Source organism: Amblyomma americanum, chromosome 3 (genome assembly GCF_052857255.1).
Source record: "Amblyomma americanum isolate KBUSLIRL-KWMA chromosome 3, ASM5285725v1, whole genome shotgun sequence".
Taxonomy (NCBI): domain Eukaryota; kingdom Metazoa; phylum Arthropoda; class Arachnida; order Ixodida; family Ixodidae; genus Amblyomma; species Amblyomma americanum.
The window spans coordinates 122,951,611-122,972,621 of NC_135499.1; the positions used below are offsets into that span (position 1 = coordinate 122,951,611).

Sequence of the window (21,011 nt, forward strand, 5' to 3'; positions counted from 1 at the left end):
CCGTAGCAGCCTCTCTATCGCTTGTGAGTGAAACCGGCGTCTCCACTCTGCACAACGGTCTCCCATATCTTCGTAATTAAATGCCCGACGGTCGAAAAAATGGCTCCTCGTCGTTCCTCGCTACCTAAGAGCTCAACTTCACGGGTGGCGAACGTGTAGGTGGGGAAGGAAACCTACACTAGATCGTGTTGTGTCTCAAGCTTCGCAGGTGAACTATCTCGTCGAACCATTGACACCCTCCTGTGATCTCCACCGTCGTGGCCGTGAAATGGTTCATGTTAGTCGTCTAAAGCCTTATCAGGGCCCCGTGATGTGCACTACGCCTTGAGTCGCCAGGATTCCTTTCTTCCCCGGGGGAAATTGCAACGACGAATATGTGTCGACGTGGCAGCGGCAGTGCTATCGCAGAGGGCACACTGCTTGCTGGCTGTGGAACGACCACCCACGGGCAGACAAACGCCGTACAGTGCCTAGTGCTTTGAAGGCTAATAAACATCTTTGTAGGAGAACTAAAGATACCCAGTGAAGTGTGTCTGTGCTGCTGACTAAAACATTTACAGACTCTTTTGTGTTATTGCTCTTAGACAGTCCATGGCGTAAGCAGCTGCCTTCTGACGTGATATTAAGTCCAATAATTCGCATACATTACCTCACTGTCTTACCCAAAAGTGGCGCGTGGCCGCGTATGCAACTGGCATTGACCCTGTGAGGCTCATAGGCTGAGCTTTCTGGTAGCAATAGCACACAATTCTCCTTCCTCAATAGAATACACATATTGCATTAAAGGAAGAATTGCCTGATTGTTCATGAGAAGTAAAGTCTCTGAAAGGACAGAGGAGGAGCTTTTCTTCAGGCCAAAGTTTTCGCCCGGACAACATTCCAGTGTGTAACTGAAGAAATAAATTAAAATTAAATTGAACTGACGTTCGTCTGTATCAATAGATGATCACCTTAGTGTGATAATAAAGCGGCTGTTTTCACGCAGAAAGCTTACAAGTATTAAAATTGGTTTAACTTTTAATGAAGGTATCGCCAGCATCGGCTGTTTTTGCAAGCAAACCACGGTGGCGTTGAAACTGCTTATTCGCAGGTCCATCGGGCCAGAATACGTTGCCACTTACTTAAAGCAGTGGTCAAAGAGTGCTTTTTGTCTTGAAATCAGGAATTAGAATCAGAAGGCAGGAAAGGAGTGGTCCATTTACAAAACCAGTTTTCAGCAATAATTGTGTCCTTGGCTGCCGAACAAGCATTAACATGTATACGGAAAGAGACATGAAATTGGGACTTCAACTTAACTGAACTTTTCGAAGTACAGTGTTCCTCAGAAACCAGAGCGCCACAGTTTTCGGCATCACAGCTGCCATGTACTCCACGTGTCGTCATGAAGGAGGGGTTAAAAATAAAGGTTGTGACAGATGTATATCCAGCGACCAGAAGCAACATAAGGAAGCCACGACTTGCATATTGTGTGAACACAGTTTCTAGGCCAGAAACGCATTAAGTTAGTGAGAGAACTAGAGCAGTACTCAAATTTGTTCCGTACAGTACATGAGAGCATTATTAAGGCGGACCACCAGGATGACTGATTTTTACTTTCAACAATATGAAGGTAGCAGTTAGAAATTAGTGAAATTTCCACTTGATTTAACTACAACAAACACCCGAACTTTACTGAGGATTGTATTTATTTTATATTTCTGGTGGCGTAATGTGGCTCTGTGTTAATAAATGTATTTGGAAAAACTCCACACTCAGTTCTCTATCTTTCGTATATAAATTGAAAATGGCTTTAATGAGTTCTACAATCTTTATTACATAGTTTTGGCTGGCGCATGATAGAATGGGATCATATCAATAAAGTTTTTAAATAGAGCGAAGGCCTTTTTTATAGGATAAATCTTTCCTAGCTTTGCTCTAGAAATAGCCCCTCATATCAACAAACAGTACTGAACTCATGCCTGGGCACTCGTAAATAATGATCGCTTTTCAGGCGCTTTAACTGGCATGGGCAAAATTTATTTAGAATATTATTGTAGCTGTCAGTTTCCTTCGTTATGAACTCTGCACGGTATCAACAAAGAAGAAATTCGTGAAATAAAACGCCTCAATATGGATTCAGTGAAACACGCTTCATTGAACATTGAAAAGCAGTTTTTCCTTGTTTACTGGTTTATCAGCTGCTGCATATAATAGATACCTAGTTTTATTAACACTGACCTTGCAGCAGGTTGACACAACGCCCTGTTGAAAGATTTTTTTGCCATTCGTTTGTTACTAACCCTAAAAATTGAAGTAATGTGAGTTATTCTATATTACAAGAAAAAAAAATCGTACGCATTTGTCCTAAGCGCCTTTTTATGAGACCATGAGAGGTCAGCCTTGCAATCCGCCACAATTGTATCAATTTAAGAAGTGTATCTTATAGACAAGAATTGAATGTTAATTCTGTGGGGAAAGAGGGGTACAGCATGAAGGAAAATGCGATGAGTAAGGTCTGGTTGATTGGCGGTAATGGAAAATAACAGCCTGAAACAAGAGCCTCGACATATTGCTACGAGGCTATATGCAGCAGAGGTAATCTGCGAAGCAGAGGATCGGCGGCCAGGGAGCGCCGAACAGAGCGCAAGCGCGCACCACAGCGCCGTCGTCGTCCCAGCGTCGGTAGCACTGAACCCCGGGAAAAAGCGCAGTCTCGGTGCACACTACACAGGAAAGATAAAAGTGCGAGTATTAAGGCTTGAGACTTGACACATGTACATTGCAGTTGCGTGGTGTAGCGGCCGGGGTCTGAGGATACAGTGGGGTCATCTCGTACGTCACCGCGGTCACGGGCCGTAGAACACGGTAAGGGCCTATATAGCGCTGCAGATGTTTTTCACAGAGGCCCTCACAGCGGGACGGGTCCCAGAGCAACGCAAGGGAGTCAGGAGAGCAGGTGACGTCGTGCTGGCGAGATTCATGACGGTGTTTATGAGAGAATTGGGACGCGGACAACCTCTGGCGACCTACACGATGGGCGGCGTCGGCGCGGGCGTGACGCGACGGCAAGCCGACGAAGACGCAACATGAAGGATGGTGACGGCAGAAAGTTGTGCTAGTTGGTTGATATACACACTGAAGAAGTTTGCGCGGAGAAACGAGGACAAGCGAGACAAAGCGCACGTCTTTGATTGTCTCGCTTGTCCTCGTTTATCCGCGCAGAATTATTTCAGGATGGTGATGGGATCATTTTAATGGCCCTGACGGCTTGGCCCGAGCGCTCGCGCCCACGCCACTGCGCAGTTCGTCGTCTTCTGGTCCTCCACACGACCCGGGGCCACCGAGCGATCGTCCCGATCGCGAACTAGAAGAATGACACAGACGATCAAACACAGTACATGGCGATGGGTGCAATAGAAGGGATGAAGAGAGAACGGAAGATGAAGGGCCCGCGTCGCGATGAAACAGATGAGCAGATAAGCGGGTGAAGCCAGGTCCAAGAAGAGTGAAGAGCCGCCGATTACCGGAAGCCAACGCCGAGGGCCGCGGACACGCTACACAGCAGGGCTGGGTTCCTGTGTTCTCATGTGTGGGTGGGTGATCAGTGGGGTCTCAGGTCAGTGGCTGCGGTCTGGGATCAGTGGCGTTATAGGTCGTCGATTCTTCTGGGTTCTCAAGTGTGGGCGATCAGTGGGGTATCACACCAGTGGCGGCGGTCGTGGATCAGTGTGGTCGTCGTCGTGCCGTGTTTTATTGCGAGGCATAGGAGAGCGGCAGCGTCGGGTACGGCTGGCAGGCTGGGGCTATGTCGGGAGGTGCTAAACCACGGGCACTCTACAAAAGACATCAGCGGAGAGCATGGCTCTGAAGCTCTGGGACCGGCATGCTGAAGGCACCGAGCACCTCCACCAAATGTTTCGTGATGGCAAGCCGATGAGGAAGAAAACATGAAGGATGGCGATGGTATGATTTTAATGGCGCTGACGGCCTGGCGCGAGCGCTCTCGCCTGCGCCAGTGCACAGTTCGTCTTCTAGTCCGCCACAATATCTCGTATGAATTTGTAAGATGAAGTGATTATACGGAAACAATGTCAGTCGCGTAAAAGCGGCGAAATGCCTTTCACATGACGACAGCGTATTCCTGGGATACATGCAGCGACTGTAATTGAGTTTTTGTGAAGTTCGATGCATCGTTTGTTTTTTTCTTTATGTGTCATATTGTTTATTGAGGGAATGTCCGCGAGTTAGAAACTCAGACCTTATTGTTCGCTCTACGGCAATGTACAGCGTTTCTTATAGCACGTCTACAGTGAGCGGAACGGGAATCATAGGAACTGAAAGACCGCATGGGCCGTTGGGCGCCGCAGAGGCGTCAGATGCTCTTGTGTTGGGGGCTGGCATCCGGTCTGTTTGGAATCTCGAAGGGACATGTTCACCCCGTCGGTCTTTGTGGACGGCTGCTCTTTCTATACGAGGCGTTACGCAATCCGCGCGCAACTGTGCGAATGAGTGAGCAACCCTGGCATCAGTTTCGATGAATCGGAAAGCTCCAAACTGATATCTGTGGTAGCTCTAGTTTATCTCTTTTTTATCTGCGGAAACGGTGCGGGATATTTGCCTATTTAATCGCCATCGCACTGCTTTTCAGGGGTCGACCTTTCTGGAGCTAGGTGGGCTGAAATAGCCGCGAACAGGGTGCACGGGGCGGCCAGAATGTTTGGTCATTGGAAGCCTTCGTTAATACTTTGTTCACATTTCCTGCTTATAAACAATTTGTCTTTCACCTCTCTCAAGTGTCAGCTGCAGCTATCCGGAGGCGTCCGCCGCATGATCCATGGTGTCGATAATGATGGAAACGTTTCTTTAAAATCAAAAAGGCCTCACGTTACAGTCAGGGTGGTCGGGTCCCTAGTCCGGGGCGCCGTTGTGAAAAGCCACTGCTCGTGCTCTTTCGACCAAGGGTCGTTGTTCCTCAAGGTAGGAGGTGGATAGAGCTGCCTCCTAACCCTGTCACGATGGCTGATTAATTAAGTCTCCTCTTCTATTTTCCTGACAGGCCGATACCTTATGGCATAAGTCTAAAAACTCGAAGGCAACGGCAGAGAAGAAACCTAAAGTTCGGCAATATTTTAAGTACGACAAAATCATGTTATCCAAACTTGCAGATAAAGATTTGGAGTGCGTGCAACATTGAAGTAAAGATGATCAAGCACATTTTACACCAGCTTTTTGTGACCGCGGCGCATACAGAAGCATTGCTGGCTAACGTGACTAATGTCAGGGATGTGGCTCAATCTCGACAGCCCTTTCCTTAATGCAGCCTGCTCTGTGGGTGGAGTGATATCTGACGTTGCTCTGGTTCTAGTGACAGTCATGAAGTAATTCTTTGGAAACTGCAGACACTGACCTAATTGCTTTAAATTTTTAACGCGATAGCGTGAAATGCCCCGTTCTCCAGAAAATCAGATGTCAGCGTCAGCGTTTTGAGCGAAAAATATCGGGCATGCTTCTCGCATGTGGTTCCCAGATAGAAACCTAGGAGGCAGGTGGGCCACCTAGGTCACGTGACCTTGCGGCGTAATCAGAACCTGTCAACTGTGGCATGTGGCAATTAAATTAATGATTGGTCTCTCGAGAAGAGCAACCTGGGTCGAAGAAGGCCCATCGCAGGGCAGTGGCGCAATGCTTAACCGCCGCACCACTGCCACAGGCTGGGTATAAGAGCTCCTAGGGATATGTGAAGGTAAATTAGAGAATGACCTTCTGCATATATGGGAATTCACTCATTACGCTATTGCGTCATACCCTTAAGAAGGAACTTAAGTGTTCCCTTCAGTATTTTTAACTACTATTCCCTGCACCTAAGCTACTGACTTCGCCCCCCTGGCATGCCACTGCCATATTGAACCTCTTTCTTTGGCTTTGGGTTCTAAACACCATTTTGCATATATACATATATGGTTGCAATTTTCCTCGCTATGTTATCAGCAGATCTGCAGGAAGGAAATCTTGTCTTGCTTTCTGGCAATGTTTTAGTGCACTTTTGTTTTTCTTTATCATTTTTAACCAAAATATATGTTGAGCATATAGTTTTTCCTAGCAGAACAAAGATTCGAGATGGTAAGATATATTTTTTTCCCAGTGCAAGCACGGCCAGTGATTATTGGCCTCATTCGGCAAACACAAATTCAATCATTACTGATAATTCGTGCGAGGGCATAAGCAAAAGCCCTTGCTAAATCTCAAGAATGCAGCCTGCTGCATTGGCAACAGTGCGCTTGAGTGTTTTTGGGAATCACCTGCCTACCCTTTGGAAACAGAGCACCCCGCTTTCTGAATATATCGACGCACGAAAACAATTTAGTAGCAGGCAGGGTAACGATACAGCGTGTAATTACATAGCGCACTGCAGTAGAAAGCATCTGTCGATGTCTACGCTATTCTGCAGGTTCCACTTCGAAAGTCGCGAAGCACTGCTTCCAATAAGGGGAGGAAATATTTAATGAACAATTGAAAAAAAAAACAGGCATGAGCGCACACATCTAAAAGAAATATTTATGCGCTTGTAAGGTCGCCAAGAGCTTAAAAGTACAGTACATGAGCGAGATACCAATTGCTAAGCGAGTTGGACAAGAAAATACATTTTTTGGCGGAAATTCTAATTTAATACGCTCGAGGATCGACCAGTAGATATCAGGACTAATTTCACACTGGAAATCCAATACTGTCCTTGCGTATTGCGGTTAACTCGTCGAGGTGGTGTACATGAAGTGCGCATAATGTTCCATGATCGTGAAACGTTGTCCCGGATACTGATTATAGCATCATTCTTCGAGCTTGTGATATGGCTTGCCTCTGCGCAGAAACTTTACAAATCCTTAAAAAGACGAGCTCTTTCGGTGCTGCCAGTCCATTCCTCACGTGATGCCTTCCACGCGTGTATCAAGACAAAACGTTTCCCTCTATTGTTACTACCGAACTTCGCACCACGAGTGTACAATTCTTCTTTTTCTTTTATAAGCGGGGTTCCGCATGAAAGTGATCTTTCCTGATTTTTCTGTTTTTTTAGCGGTTTGTCGGTTTAGGCACTGCCAAACTCAAGTTCCAGCTGCTACGAAAACAATGCCGACTGAAGCGACGTGCCCGGCAGGTGTTCGCTTCTATTCTGAATAAGAGTGGCGACAGCATGTGACTAGAACATTCGAAAAAGCGATGCCGCTAAGAGAAATGACTACCAGCAAGTGTCTCAAAATTGCCTTCTTCTCAGCGTTCGCTGTGCTCTTCTTTTTGGGTTGCCACATGAAGGTATTCGAAAACATCCACTGAACCCGAAGCAAGAGTGAGTGCATTCCTTTTCGCATGATGAATATTTGATAAAGCGGAAGACTTTCAGCTAGTGTAAAAGATATATCTAAGCACTATTATGCAGGACCTCGTCGCATGTCTTGTGGATTGAAAATTTTTATACATGGCACTGTGTTGTATTCCATTCACTTTTTTGCAGATATTTAAATTTTAACCACTTTCAGTTCGTAAAGGTTGATTTCGGATGAGAAACAAACGCCAACGAAAGATAAAACTAACAGTGGTGGTTTGTGTCACCGACACCAATTATTGCGTTGGGTGCACCTAACGGCTGACCCAGTAAACATTACTGCTTGCGGCCACAGGTAACCATTGTTTTCGCTTCGAAGAGAGTAAGGAGGAATATTCATTCCATTCATCTGCCTACGTTTCCCATGAAATCAATGCTACGTGTGAGACTGGTAGTGAATATAGGCTAATCATGTTTCATTACACGAAAAGAACAAGTTCAAATTGGAGAATAACACGAGCCCTCGATTTCGATCTAGAAAAATACTTTGCCATGACTTTCGAACCGATAGTTCAGGGATGAAAATTTGACTCTCGAGACGTTTAGACTCTTGGTTTTTGATGAATAAGCCGTTTTTTGAATACTCTTCATCAACCAGCAGCGTAGCCAGGATATTTTTTTTCTTTTTGATACGGTGCTGTAAGGTTTCTGGCGACAGCCGGTCTGATTCAGCTGCGTATTCGGCACGGGACACCTGCAACCGGGGTCACTGCACAGCGATAGGCATCTTGGTTCCCACGGCCGGTCCTCGCCTGGTTTATTGGATTCGAGACGGAGGATTCTGCTGCCGTTTGTAAACAACATTGTTCCCGGAAGATCGACCGTGCGGCACGGAGGCAGTTAGCGACCGCCAGAACCGAGCAGGGGTGGCTCACCCCTTCAACTGTGCCTGCTCGCCGGCGCCTCGCCCATTCGGACTTCCCGGAAGACGTGTCCGACTTGACAGCGTGACAACTGTCGTTCGGACGCGAAGACGACGCTCTCTCTGGTGGGGGCGATTGTCCAGCGGCACCCTCTCTCTCCGGCGAGGCATGTGACGGGGGCGTGTCCCTATGTGAAGTGGCGAGTGTGTGTGTACGACAACGCAAGTTAGGCCACGCCCAACATGGCGAAGACCTCCTCGAACCTGGGGAATCCTAGGGACCGGACCCTTTTAAAACCGGACGACGAGTGCCGTGCGAAGGAATCCCCGATCATCCTCAGATCTTCTCAGATCCTCCGACCTTCCCCCATCACCCACCAATGGGTTCCTAAATCTTGCAAATAATGTAAAATAAGCCCCCTGTACAGTTTCCTTCATAACCAAGTCCGACAACGTCATTCGGAGAAGGGACCTGCGGCGCTGAAAGAGTCAGCTCACTCAAGGACCCCTCATCCCCAACAGTGCAAAGTAAAATTTTTGAAGGAACGGGAGATGAGTTTGACTTCCCTTAGGAGGGAGGGGGGTGCGCGTAGATGCGCGTGTGTAGTCAGTGGTTAGGAAATGTGCCAAGGAATAGACAGAGAACCCCGAGCTCAGCTTTTAAACTACTCTCCTTGAAATTAAGCATTTAGTTTTAGTAGGTGCAAAATTTTAGTGCTCAGTAATGCCTCTTAGTTACTCAACGCAGACAATATTTGAAGAAAAATAAATGCAGACACATCAGCGAATAATTAGGTGCAACGAAGATGCTATTAATTTCAAATGGACGTTATTATCAGTGACTCTGGAGCCGACAAGAACGCAGTATAGAACAACCAGTCTATCTAGTCATGTAATGGTGTTCATTGTAGTTCACCGCGCATTCGAACTTTGAATGAATTACTGCGAAAAGATCAACAACATATGAATGACCATTTTATTTACAACGACATAACGTATGTGTGCTATCGATAAGCAGAGCACGCAGTTCCTTTTCTAGCCAATGATTGAATTCCAAAGTGGTTAAATTCACGATGTTGGTGCCCCGGATAAATTCCCACAAAAACTCGCTTTACGTTCGCCGAAAACACACGAAGAAGTAAGCGAGTCCTACTTGCCATGTGACTCTCTCCCCGCACAAGCAAATGGCGTCAGGAAAATTGGAGAAGTGCAAGCGAAATTATTTTCAGCGCGATAGCACTACTAGGCGAATTTTCCGATTTCGGGTGTACGTATGTGGCCTACGTGTCTGAAGCCTGCTTTGTGGCAGGCGGCCCACATGCCCAGCGGGTTGTTGGCAACGTGCCCGGTGTGTACACCTGGCAGGCGTTTACATGGGTGCAGGCCTGGGTAAATGATACATCGGGGTGAAGACATTCAAGTTAAATGCCTCCAGGGTAAAGTCCCTTCGGTCAAAGGCCTTTGTGGTAAAGGCCTTTAGTGTGAAGGCCTTCTTGGTAGATGCCTTCTACATAAAGGACTTAAGGTGGAAGGCCTTTATCGAAATGCCTTTGGACCAGATGTCTTTTGTGCCCATCGTTAATAGTGCTACTGCATGATATTCCGTGCTATTCCATGCTTTAGTAAATCATCTGCAAATTTTAGGCTCTTGTGATCGTAACACCATGACTTTTGACGCCTTCAGGCAAGCACACGCGGTGTCTTATTGGCGCTGCTGTCGCGATGACGTGAAAACGACAAGAAGAATAAAACCGTTTTATTTGTGGTGGATACAGCAATATGCCTGAATTGTTTCCTGGTACTTTCATATATGTACAATCTCTACATTAGTGAGCCGTGTTCGAAGTAGATAGAGGGTGGCTAACGTAAAGCTTCCTGTTCAACCTTATGAATTTAATTGCACGGCCTAGCTGAGAGAACATTCTACGGGACTCGGCCTTCCCTATTTTCCAGAGGTTATGTACGTAGAAGCAAGCCCACGTTTATGCGACGCATCTGTGCTCCGAATTGGCCGGGATGTTGCTTACAACTCTATAACCCCCTTTTTTTTTTTTCAGATCACAAAAATAATGCGTTGCCTAAAATAAAGCATTGCAATTTCAGGCGTGCTCTCATACTTCAACGAGAAGTGGTACAACGAAAGCCTCATTGAAGGCAAGTGTGCGAAACGCAGCTTCAAACTTGCAGCTCCAATTTAACGCCACAGAGGCCGTACGGCGTCATATGAAGTGTACCAAAGTCAACTTTTCAGTTTCTTGTTTATTCAGCGCAGGGAACCATTCTAAACAGAAACGATCCGTTACACGTGGTTAAGCCACAAGTATTTCCTAATCCCTCTGAAAAATTTGAACTAGCTGAACGTTAGGCGTTTTGTTTGCACATATATGCATAGTAGCTCAAGAAAAGGACAGACTGCAAGACGGTACGAGAGGCAACTTTCAGTTGAGGGTTTATTCACAAAGAATAAAAATGTACGCACGTAGATAAAATGAAGAATCCGGCCATGCCCGCTCTTTGACATCGACCTGAATGCTGATAATAGGTTGCTCACTTCACCACTTCGTCGAAGCGACTAATTGCCGGACGGATAGCTAAGCGTGAGTGCGAAGGACCGAACTAATGGATATTTGCGCTGAAAAACTTCGCGCCACCTAGTTTCATCGCTTGTGTGGACTTTTCTCAGTCAGCTACGGAGCGAGAAGCTTCGGCCCTAGCGGCTCCGCCTCGCTTTTCCGCGGTCTTTTTCTTTCGCGCAGGCGTAGCGGCCTCTGTGGACTTCGCACCAGATCTGCGTGCTCCGAGTGAACAAATCAGAACGATCGTCTGGAGACGCCACTTCAAATGGGCTTCGGCAGCACGACAACGGTCGGCGCATGCAATAGAGCCCGACATTATACCCCCACCAATAAGTGAGAATTCCAAGTACCTGGAGACGGAATCCGACGATTAAGCGCCAACAGTTGTATCGGGGACGACGTAAACGTGTTAACGCTTGCCGTGTGAAAGCGAGCGTGTTAGGTGAGACCCACCGGAAGTCCGCGTGCTGCGGCGCCTCTCTTTTTTGTCTGTGGTACTGCGGCCATAGTACGCCGTAAACTCGTGCTCGAGCGAGGCCCTCTGGCGCTCCCGCTCCCATGGTCAGCCTACAGCACGAAGCCCGACAATAAACACGGTGTGTTCCGCACGCTACTCAACCCGTCTTTTTTCTTTGGACGACATACGTCTTAACATGGTGTCTGAAGTAGCCGAAGAAGTTTATAAGTGGCTGCGAGACCCATAGAGAAAGGAAAAACCAGGTCTAACCGACAATTACGCAATAGATTTCCTGAAGCCTCTCATCCGTTACGACTAACGGCTGATCTTTCGTGTCTGTTTACAGCAGGATGGAATAATAAACTGAGGACTTCTGTGTGCTAGGGGATAAGTGAGAATTTATTTCTGTCTCGGCTACACAGGTATGATCAGAAGGAGTACAGATATGGGTCTGCTGCGCAGCAGCTCGAGAGGCGACGCTTGCAACGTATTTACATGAGAGTGAGGAGGAAGGCGGCGGCCGACAGCTCGTTCGTCTGGCGCGTTGCTCGCGGCTCCTACGCTTGCCGTAGACCCGACTCGTCGCTGATGGGGCTGGCGCCATCTATGGGAGCCTCTTGTAACATCCCCCTCTTCAGTTCGCCGGGTTCACCGTCATCCAATGATAAAATCGTGCAGTCTCTTGGGCAGCATTCATGCCCCCCGGGGTCACGCCGGCGTGCGAGCCACTGCAGGGCGCCGCTGGACCTCCTGCCCCTTAGTTTCGGCTTCAGCAACGCCTTCCTTGGGCTCTGGTTCCCTCTCCTCTGGGTCTCCTTCGTCGCCGTTTAAGCTCCCGGGCGGGCCCCCAATGACCACTCTGCTCCCTCTCAAAACACTGACCCCCACGCTGACTTCGCATGATCTGTCGTCAACTCTTTGTAACTGTTCTTTAGTCCATGCTCCGCCTCTGAAGGGGCGAACGGTCACCGCTTGTCCCTCCTGCAATCCTGGCAAGTCCTTCGCATGGCCGTCGTGATAAAATATTGTTCTTTGCCTTCTTTCACGTTTCTTGTCTGTCACATTTAGTGTTTTTGGTTGCAGCAGCTCTGCTGTCATCGGCAAAGTCGTTCTTGTGCGGCGACCCATGAGAAGCCGCGCCGGGCTGGCGTTCAGTCCTTGTAGCGGTGTTTTTGGGAAGTTGAGGAACGCCAGTTGTGGTTCCGAATTGCTTTCTTCCGCTTTCTTCAATAGGAGTTTTGCTGTTTTCACCGCTGATTCGGCCATTCCGTTTGAGCGCGGATATCTCGGGCTTGAGGTTTTGTGGTCGAAGTCGAAATTCCAGCTCTTTGCAAACTTCTTGAATTCCTCGCTCGCAAACTGCGGCCCATTGTCGCTCACTAGCACTCTTGGTATTCCGTATCTGGCGAAGTGGGCTTTCAGCCTGAGTATCACGTGGTTTGATGTGGTTCCCTTTAGTTGGTCCCCTTCCCAATAGTTGCTGAAGTAATCAACTGTCTCCAGAAAGTTCTTTCCTTCGTGCTCGAAGATGCCGCATCCGACTCGTTTACACGGGTACCTCGATCGGTGCCGGGTGAGGCATGAGAGTTTCTCTCTGCTGGGAATGCGAATGCTTTTGGCATACTTCACATCTTGCAATGTAGTCTTTCAGTTCTGCGTTCATCCTTGGCCAGAAAACACACTCGCGGGCGCGGCGAAGACAGCACTCAATTCCCTTGTGTGCTGCGTGAAGCTTCTCTTTGATTTCCCGACGTAGAGACATTGGGACGAGTAGTCGTAATCCCTTCTAGATGAGATCATCTTCAACTGTGAGTTCATCTCTGAATGGGTATGATAGACCTGCATGTCTCGCGGTGCTTGGTGCTTTGCTTGCGGCCATCCTGACACGATGATTGCTTTTGGCTTTCGCAGGGAGTCATAGCTGCTCGTAGCATCGGGAATTTTCTCCAAAGTTTCCTTTCGCACTGGAAGGTACTTCATTACGTTGATGCTTTCGAGTTCACCTTCACTGTCTTGACTGGGAAGGAATGCCCTTGACATTGTGTCGGCTAGCAGTAGTTCTTTCCCTTGTCTCTGTTCAATGGTGATGTTGTACCTTTGCGTTTAGAGTATCATACCTTGCAGCCATCTTGGGACTTGATCTAGTCTCTTCTTCATGATAGACTGAAGAGGTTTGTGGTCACTGATGATCGATGTAGCTGTTCCAAACGTGTACTGATGAAATTTGTGCAGTGAAAAGACGATCGCTAGTATTCCCTTTTCTATTTGTGCGCAGCGCCTTTCTGTCGGCGTTAGTGCTCTGCTGGCAAATGACACAGGCCTTCCGTCCTGAAGGAGAGCCGCTCCCAGCCCGAGATCGCTGGCGTCGCACTGTATCTCGACTGGCTTTCGCGTATCGAAGTATGCGAGAATAGGACCTCTTGTCACTGTCTCTATAGCACTTCGGTATGCTTGTTGTTGCTGTTCTCCCCAATGCCATGGTGCGTCTTTGACTGTGAGCTTTCTCAGTGACCCCAGCACTCGTGAGATTCTTGGCAGGAATCTGGAGATATAATTAATCATTCCGCCCGCAAAATTGCTGCACGCCTTGCACATTAGTTGGTTGAGGCATTTCTTGAATTGCCTTTGTCTTATCAGGATCCACTTTCAGTCCCTCCTTAGTACATGTCCCAGAAAAACAGTTGTGGCTGTGCGTAGTCGTGTCTTCTCCTTATTGAGACGTATTCTTGTCTGCCGGCATCGCTGAAGAAAGTTTTCGAGCTTTCTGTCGTGATCTTTACGCGCGTAACTAGCTGAAAAGGACGTTCTTTTCAGTTTCACCTACTCCGTAGACAAGGATATCGTCTGCTATGCACAGAACTCCGTTGAGGCCTTCATGTGCCATTTGCATTCTTTTCTGGAGATTTCGCTCCTTCCCGCTAGTCCAAACGGTAGGCGGAGCCATCGGTATCGACCATCGGGCGTATGGAACGTGGTCTTGAGGCTTGATCCTTCACCGAGGCAGCATTGCCAGTATCTCTCTCAAAGGTCTAATGTTGAAAATATCGTGGCTTTTGCAAGCTCCGGTAGGACATCGTCGAGAGTAGGCAGCGTGTGGCGCTCTCTTTCCAGTGCTTCATTTAGCGCTTGTGGGTCGATGCAGGTTCTCATGTCGCCATTTTTCTTCGTTGCCATGACGTTGGCTCACCCACTGCGTTGGCTCGGTGGTACTTTTTATGACTCCTCTTTTTTCCATCATCGCCAGAGTTTTTTCCAATAGTGGTTTTTTGATGACAGGCACTCTGCAGCTTGTTATGGCTTTCGGGATTGCTTCTTGTTTATTTACAAGGTGTACTTGATCCGGTAGCATTCCTAGTGCTTCTCCAAAGACGTCTGGGTATTTTTCCACTAAGCGCATTGTGAGGTTTTCCTCTGGAGCGTCAACTGTTGCTACTAAGTTGTAGTAAATTGTTATGAGACCCATTTTTTCTGCTGTTGTTCTTCCGATTAGAGGTGTGAGCTCATCTCCAACAACTACGAATTCCAGGACATGCATCTTTCCATCTGCGGCTTTTACCTCAAGTTGGGCTTTGCCTTTCGAGCAAACTTTGCTTCCATTCCATGCCCGCAGTGTCGTTGGGCTCGCTCTCAGCTGCTGTGGACGGACGTGTTTGGCTGTTGTCACGTCAACTGCCGCTCCACTGTCTACTTGAAATTTTACTTCGTTTCCGTTCACCTCTAGGAGTGTGTAGACTGAGCTAGGCTTTTCAATGTTGACTGCCAATATGTTCTCTTCGTCGCTATCGACCTCCATACGAGCCACTACCCTGCTGCTTTTGCATACTGTTGCGAAGTGTTTCTTCTTTTTGCAATTCATGCACACTTGCTTCCAAGTTGGGCAGGCTGTTCTTTTGCGTTCGTGTCTTCCTCCACAGTACTTGAATTTTGTTGCAATCGCCATCGAAGGAGGTTTTTACTTTTTTTTAGAGCTTTTACTATTGAAGGTGCGACGATTATGCTTCCTTACAGCGTTGATTTCGCTCTCGCTTGCAGCTGGTCCCTTTTTAAACGCTTTCATCTGAAGTTTTGTAGCCTCATGAGCAAGACACACTTTGACGACTTTCTCGAGGGTTGGATCATCGAGCTTTAGCATGTCCGCTTGCGCTCTCTCGTCCTGAATTCCACAGATGATCTGGTCGCGGATCACTCTATATCGTTAGTTCCCGAATCCGCAGTCGCGCGCTTTCAATTTCAAGTCCGTGAGAAAATATTCGAACTGCTTTCCCAGATGCTGCATTCTCGATCGGAAGACGTATCGCGAGTACAGTTCGTTCTGCTTCGGTAGGAAGTGCGCGTCGAAAAGGCTCATCACATGCGTGCAGTCAAATTCTGGGTGAGGCCTTGCTTCGGTCGTCTCCCCGAAGTCCAAAATGTTGTAAATGTCGAGAAGTGTAGAGCCTCCGACGGTCAAAAGAAGTGCCACTTGCCGGTCGGGAGCTGCTCTCGCCGTGTTCGTTGCTGTGAGGTACAGCGTGAAGCTCTGCTTGAAGGCTCGCCATTGTTCCGCTGCGTTGCCAGTGCAGTGGAATTTCGCAGGTGGTGGTATCTTCTCCATGGTTGATGCTCTGACGGTACTTTTATACTTCTGACACCATGTTTCATGCCTGTTTATAGCAGGATGGCTTAATAAACTGAGGACTTCTGTGTGCTAGGGGATAACTGAGATTTTATTTCTGTCTCGGCTACACAGGTATGATCAGAAGGAATACAGATATGGGTCTGCTGCGTAGCAGCTGGAGAGGCGACGCTTGCAACGTGAGACGTCTGCTCCGTGTTTACATGAGAGTGAGGAGGAAGGCGGCAGCGGACGGCTCATTCGTCTGTCGCGTTGCTCGCGACTCTTACGCTTGCGGTTGACCCTACTCGTCGCGTCACTGGTGTGGCTGACGCCATCTATGGGAGCCTCTTATAACAGCGGACATTGGAAAAAAAGTGGCAAATCTTCAAGAAGTTCGAACTGTTTCTGTAAGCGTCAGCGCCTGATGACAAGCCTCGCACACATGCGATGATGATCGCGTGGCTGCTCAGCATCGCCGGCGACGAGGCATTGGAAGTTTACAACTTCATGTTCGGCGGCGAAGAGAAGCGGGATCATTATAGCACCATCATCAGCAAGTTTGACGAATACTGCGCAGTGCAAGGGAATGAGGTTCACAAACGTTACATGTTTCGACTGCGTACACATGCAACAGGTGCGACCTCCGAACAATCCATCTGGGACCTAAGAAAACTCGCTCGTGGAGGCAACTTTGGAACACTCATAGACTTGATGATACGCGACCAGATTGTTTTCGGGACAGACAACGAAAAAGTCCGAGAAAAACTGCTCCGCGATAAAAAGCTGACCCTAGCCAACGCGGAACAAGTGTGGAAGGCTGCCGAAGTGACCACCGTATATAACGAGGTCTGGTATAATGAACAACATCAAATAGACCCTCTAGAGAAGAGAAGTTGAAGTGACACCTAGGCAGTCACAACCTTCAGATGCAGTTGTGGGCGCACACATGGTGCACGAAGCATTTGGAAAGGCTTGCTGTAGATGTCAACGGAAAAACCATTTTGCATACTGCCGCTAATATAAGAGGGAAGTTCGTGACCTCAGGAACAGTGAAGAGGACGCCGAAATCCTCAACGTTTCAGTTTGCAGCGTCAAATCAAAGAAAGACTGGATTGCTCAAGCGAAAGTGACAAATAAGACTGTGGACTTAAAAGTCGACCAGGCTCTCAAGCCAATCTCCGACCATAAGGGACATTTGAGGAGCTGCAGCCAAGGCCACAACTGAAGGCTTACAGCTCAGTGCTCCGGTCCTACCGGTGGAGGAGTCAAGCATATGGGAGTCATCGGAACCAAGGCAACCATGGACGACAAGATCACGGACGTCGATTTTTGCGTTGTAAATAAAGGACGCCAGGCAATATTAGGACGTGAATCAAGCGAACACCTATGACTTTTCACGAGGTCGGTGAACTCCGTCACTGCCAACCACAGCGAGAAAGTGGCACACGAGTACCGACAGCTTTTCAATGGAACCGGTTGTGTCAAGGGGCGGTAGCGAGTGGTGCTACGTCAGGGTGCCATGCCGAGCGTGCAGACAGCTCGTCGAGTGCTACATTCCTTGCGTGAACCACTATGAGATGAACTGATCCGCATGCTGAATGATGACATCATTGCAAAAGTAGATGAACCGACAGACTGGGTGAGTTCTTTAGTCATCATAAGGAAAAAAGGATGGTAAATTAAGAATATGCATAGACCGCAGGAAAATCATGAGTGTCTTAAACGTGACCACTACCAGATTCCCTGCAGAAAATATATCGAAGAAGAACTGGTGGGAGCCACTGTGCTCACTCGGTTAGGCGCCAATTCGGGATTTTGTCAAATTCTCGTGCATGAGGAGACATCTAGAATTTGCACCTTCGCCTCTCCCTTCGGGCGATATCGATTACTCAGACTTCCGTTCAGTATAGCATCCGCTCCTGAAGTTTTCCAAAAGACTCTCAGTAAAGTCTTTGAGGGGCCACCAGGCGTCAGCATATATGTTGATGATATATTGATCTCTGCTTCAGCAAGAAAACAGTATAATGAGAGACTCAGAGCTGTGTCGGCAGTACCAGAAAAAGCATGCCCTACTTTGGATGCCGTAAAATGAAAAAATTGAAATCAGCGAAATATCCTTTTTGGACAATGTGATTTCTCTGGACGGCATACACCCTGACCCAGATCTTGTTACCTCCATTCTCAACCTGCAACCACTTGCTGATAAGCGGGGGCTCAGAGATTGCTAGGTGTTGTTAACTAGTACTTCGCAAAATTTTTCCGTTACTTGCAGAGAAAACGAAGCTCCTTAGAGAATTGATAAAGAAAAAAATCATCTTTGCATGGACAGAAAATCATGCAGAAGACTGGCAGATGCTTTCCAAAAATCCAGACGAGCAACCTCTTTTAGTCACCTTCGGTCGGGGAAGAGCAACAAGGATAATATGTGATGCTTCACAGAATGGAATAAGTTCAGCCCTTCTACAATGCTACAATGACTCGTGGAAGCCAGTAGCTTATGTTTCACACGTAATGACTGCAGCTCTCAGATTGAGAAGGAGGCTGTGGCTGTAGTCTGCAGATGCGAGAAATTCCACCACTTTGTATACAGTCGGAAATAAATTCTTGAACAAGATCATCGTCTCCTGATTGCAATTTCTAGGAAGCCCATTGGTGAAATGCTGTTGAGGCTGCAGCGTTTTTTGCTGCGTTTGCTGAAATACCGCTTCCAACTGGAATATGTGCCCGGGAAAGAGCTAGTACCGGGCGATATACTATCCCGAGCTTCTGTGCAGAAAGCGGCAAACGACAAGGCAAATAATGCTGTCGAAGTTCATTCCGTGAGCATTTTGTCGACTGTCGTCAGCCGAACAACATTATAGAGGTCATCAACACAGACCGACAGTGACGTTTACCTAAGAGATGCCATAAGATGCCTCGAAAACACGAGTCAGTTGCTCACAAGCTGAAGCCTTTCGCGAAATAACTGTAAGTGGTAAACGGTACTCTGCTGAAATAATGCAAAGTATTATACAGACAAGTATGCGTGCTGAAATACTAAAAAAAGATCCATGAAGGACAGCTGGGGTTAAACAAATGTAAGCCACGGGCTCGCCTTCAAGTTTTCTAGCCTAGACTGAACACCAACATAGAGAACTTTGTCTACAGATGTTCAGTGTGTAAAAGGTATGCATACAAGAGACAAAGCGAAACACTCTTAATCCGACCAGTACCTCTAAGATCGTAGTAGAGGGTGGGTGTAGACATCTTTTAACACACCATAAAGTCCTACATATGTGTGTACGACGCTTTGTCAAACTGCCCAGAAGTTGAATTTCTTCCTGACAGATCAGCAGCTACAGTTGTCGAAAAACTGGATGCCATATTTGGTAGATATAGAATATTTGTTGACGTGTGGTGGTGGTAAACATTTATTAGTTACAAGGAGGTGTTTGGGCCCAGGCCCTATGGCGCAGGTCCTCACAAATCTAGGTGGAGCCCCTATTCCGGAGCCCCAATGGCGTCTAGCGCCGCTCGCGCCCTGGCGACCAAGGTCCGTTGGGACTGCAGGTCATGGCAGCTGAGCAGCGCCGCCTCCCAGGCCTCCCTAGAAGGGTGGGAGATGAAGGATTGGGAAGTGTGGACGAACGAGAGTTCGCACTCTTCGCGATGAGGTATGATTTTGAACCACGCAATGTGGAACCGAGGTTTCTGAGATCAGATGGCCTCGCGGAGAAAGGTGTGCAGGTAGTACAGAGGATATTAAAGAAAATAATGGGAAGGAAAGATTAATTTTGGCTTGTATTACTCAGTTACAGATTCACTCCGATGAAAGAGGGTTGGTCACCAGCTGGATTACTCCAGGGTCGACGGCCCCGAACCTTGTGGCCGGACATCAATGAAGGATCAAGCGCGCCGGTGCTAAAACATAATCTGTTCGAGCACTCTCGGCGTACTCTTCCTCCTCTCAGCGAAGGGCAAATCATCAGAATTCGGGGAGAAACATGGTGACCAAAAGCCAAGGTCCTCAGAGAGATCCATCCGAGGTCATACAGAGCCGGCACCGAGGCCGGCAAAGTTCTTCGTCGCAACGGAGAACATATACTGCCGACAGTGGAGGCTTTGGAAGCAACCCGCCAGACGACGAGAACCTGTCGGAAGATGACGACGGTCCAGCGGGGTTGCAGCAAATAAACCACCCGAAACAATGTCGCCTATGGCACCACCTCGACTAACTCCGGCGACGGAAGACCTCCGCGATGATTGGGATACGCTGAAAACTTCGTCCAAGACGCTTAGATCGTGTTCCGTGACTGAACTGTGCATGTTTACGGACCGCGATTCAGGTCTTAGTTTCCTCAAGAAGAGAGGATGTATCGGGGGCTGCGTAAACGTGCTCACGTGTGTCATGAGAAAGAAAGAGCGTTACGTGATACTCACCGGAAGCCCGAGTGATGCGGCGCCTCTCTTTCTTGTGTGTGGTACTTCGGCCATAGGACACCGTAAACTCTAGTGCATGAGCGAGGCACTCTGGTGCTCCCGCTCCCATGATCAGCCTGCAGCACGAAGCCCGCCAATAAACACTGTGTGCTCCGCACTATACTCGGCTCGTCTTGTTCCTTTCGACGACATACGACGAAAGAACAGTCACGGGCGTAATGTGTGACACGGCTGGCCGCCCAACAGTAGAAAAATATTGTGGGAATGCACCGGCTACCACGAAGTCAGGAAAAGGCACTTCATGGCACATGTGACCGTATACCATGAAATAACTACTTCGAGCAACGATGCTCGGCCCCGACCCACGCCGTTGTCCTTCTGGGAAGTGGCACGCGAGGCCCGCATTGACTGCCAGCCCCCACTTCCCACATACATGAATAGGCCTTCGTGCCAGTCCTATTTTTTAATGACAATCTTTTCAATCAATCAGGCGCCAAATATGCAGTTGAATTCTCATCAGGCAAATAGATTACCCCGCAAGCTGTATGACAGTCACAGCTGCTGAGTCGCTGCACAATCGTCGAATGAATGGCCGTGAAGTAGGTAGAATTTGCTACTGAGGGCCGTAAACTGACAATCATGTTGAAGATTCCTTGCGATACTTTCACGGGTAGCGCTGGCATGCCAATAAACAAAACTATCTTGACGAATGTGTGCTGAAGCTCGTCCTCGATTTGTTGCAGAGA

At 48.0% G+C, this 21,011-nt stretch overlaps 1 long non-coding RNA gene across 3 annotated transcripts; it reads left to right on the forward strand.

The window, feature by feature from the left end:
- The first annotated feature begins 7,109 nt into the window (after positions 1–7,109).
- LOC144124871 (uncharacterized) lies at positions 7,110–20,427 on the forward strand. Of its 3 annotated transcripts, none has more exons than XR_013313292.1 (3): positions 7,110–7,318; positions 10,320–10,370; positions 19,638–20,427. It is a non-coding gene; the product is annotated as an uncharacterized LOC144124871 (long non-coding RNA). The 3 variants fall into 3 exon arrangements; XR_013313293.1 differs by having other exon boundaries at positions 19,644–20,427; XR_013313291.1 differs by lacking the exon at positions 19,638–20,427 and adding an exon at positions 18,119–18,447.
- The last annotated feature ends 584 nt before the right edge of the window (positions 20,428–21,011 follow it).